Raw genomic sequence first — 2,885 nt, forward strand, 5'->3', positions numbered from 1 at the left:
CCTCTATTCTTGTATATAAGTGCGCCAGACAATTATTCGGGATTGAATAGCGGACAGAGAGATTGAAGATATAGACAGACAATTGAATCAAGCGCGGTAGTAAATTAAGTGCGTGAATCGTTCGTTGAGAATTATAGCGTGTGTTTAAGTGAGTGTAGAAATTAAGTTTATTGCAAAGTTGTATTGAGAAAGAATAAACTAGTTTTACTTAAGAAAGGACTTGTATCGCTGAAGTTTCTCGGGAAGAATTTCTACCGGAAATTATCAAACGAGCAGAGACGTAACAACAGATTAAAAACACTTGTGAAGGAGATCAACAGCGGGAAATGAAATGCTACATAGCGTTGACGTACAATTAGGCTTAAGTGATGTTAAGCCTATTTAGTGACCGTACTTATATTTGTATTTTAATACTAGAAATAAACGACCTTATAACACCAAAATGTTGTTTTCATTTAATTAGACACTCAACGTTTCGCTTTACAGCTTCTTCAGGAGCGTTTCACTAAAACACAAACCGAAACTGACAGTAAAAAGCCTCAAATGTCTTCCGTACCCCAATATGAACTACAGAAAATAAATAATATATTTGTATTTATGTAAAGGAACTAAACACTGTCCCAAATTTTGAACTACTGGTCAGAGGGAAGGCAAGCCAGTCAACAGCACCCTACAACCCATCATCCACGCTAAGTAATCAACTGTTTCTCTTATAATGCACCCACAGCTTAAAATGCGAATAATATTTTGAGATATCACAGGGATTCGAGTCCTGCTCGTCGGCTTCAGAATCCGGAACTCGGCCACTTGTAGAGAGATAATTATCATTACAATCTATGTATGTGGAAAATGGAATGAAAACGGTAATTAATAAATGATTTTTCTATATTATTACGTTGAAACAATGAACGAAAAGAAAGACTAGTAAAAGCTAGAATTACGCCCTCGTTATGTATTTATTGAATAGCGGAGTTCACCTGCAGCTGTGCATTATACAATTCTAGTCATTTATAAACCCTCGTGCACGTGATCCTCCTTCTTAGTCGCAGCTCTACGCATGTTTAAAAGTCTCGGGGAAACATCTGTCGCACTTTTTTAAAAGATAAATATATGAAAATATCACGTGATCTTATTATTATCGGAGACGGCAGGTGGCGATACCTGTATTGTTAGTGGATTTCTTGGGGCCGTGTTTTGCAACCTAGACTCAACCGTTTCGAATACGAACAGACGATCGCAGTGCTTTGAAAGACTTAGGCTTACCAAATCGTAGACTGTGGCTGCTTTTCCCTCAACGTCTACGATGTCAACGAACGTTTACATTGTTCAGTGCAATAATCACGAACCACTGAAGTGATGCATTATAATGGCTGAGGGGGGAACCCCGGATTTGTAAGACCAGGTAGTTATGGAATCATTAATTCGTCGCTCACTTTCCAAAAAGTTAATCATTTCGATAAGTATCATTACACGGCAGTCCTCTTGTGATTCATCATTCGAGCTATGTGAAATGCGCAAAGAGTAGGCGTAACAAAGTAAACCGCGCATACCACTTACCTTTTTACGCACGGGATAGAACATTGAACTGTCGTTGGGTGCACGTGCGGTAGCAACGTGGAGATTCTTCAAAACGCATGCCATTATCACCTTATCCGACAACATTAGGCTTAGACCACATTAGGCTTAGCTTGCATCAGGATCTGACAGTTGAACCTCAGAATGAACACGGTTGTCAAGAGTTCACAACACATATTCTACACTTTCTTTAAATTTTTTAAAAGAATATATCGCTCTCGGACAAAAGAAGACATGGTAGTCTTTTTTTGTAAACAAGGTTTGGTGCTTGAACTACACAACACTCACTAGTGTTAGGGTTAATAAATTTTTCTTCTACTTGAATTAAACATAAGAGGTTTAAAGATCTGAATAACGTGTTTTTTATGCTTTCAGTCTCTCAAATTGTGTTTTGTTATACCAGTCCTAATGTCCACACTGAATAAACTACAAATACCTAACAGTTGGCGGTGGGTGATGTTGATTAGTTGCCTTTCCTCTAATCGATCACTTCAAAATCATGGGCGGCTGAAGCACGTAACACGTTTGTAGCTGCGCGCGAATTTTAACACTAAGACGAACTCTAGTCTCTCCCGTTATGGCTTAGAGGCACGTCTGAGGGTTTATAACGCTAAAAATCAGGTTTTGATACCCGCGGTGAAGACAGCACAAATAGCCCATTGTGTAGCTTTGCGCTTAATGACAAAGAAACATAATTATTACGATATCTGCATATCTATTGACAAGTTTATAGATATAATGAACGGTAAATCATGCACCGGTAGGCTAAACGTCCGAGTCAGAGACCACTAGGATTTAGGTATGGTCGTTATTGACCTTGACCTACTGATCAGAGGCAAGGCAGTCAACCAGTAACGCCTGCCGCCACAACGGCTTTACATAACTCTTTGAACCGAATAACAGGATTGACCGTCACTTTTATAACGCGCTCATAGCCGAGAGCGCGGAGTGGATTCTGTGACATCGTGGTTTGAACCTTGAACTCTTCGACCTGTTACTCTATGTGTACGATAGCTAGCTGTCAGTACTATCGTGGAAAATGTAAGCAAAATAACTAGATCTGACGACACGAGATAAATGAATAATTATAAGAATATTTTGATTCAACTAAACCGCACAAAATATATCAACTGGAAAATTGAAAGTTCATTAATATTTTGGCAATCCAGTACTGTATTCTTCCCACCTCAAAGAGTTCTGGAGCAGACAAACTAAGTTAAAACAACATCTACTTAATGGAGCAGACAAACCAAGTTAAAACAACATCCACTTGATGGAGCAGACAAACCAAGTTAAAACAACATCTACTT

This window comes from Limulus polyphemus, unplaced genomic scaffold (assembly GCF_000517525.1).
Source record: "Limulus polyphemus unplaced genomic scaffold, Limulus_polyphemus-2.1.2 Scaffold7449, whole genome shotgun sequence".
NCBI classification, from domain to species: domain Eukaryota; kingdom Metazoa; phylum Arthropoda; class Merostomata; order Xiphosura; family Limulidae; genus Limulus; species Limulus polyphemus.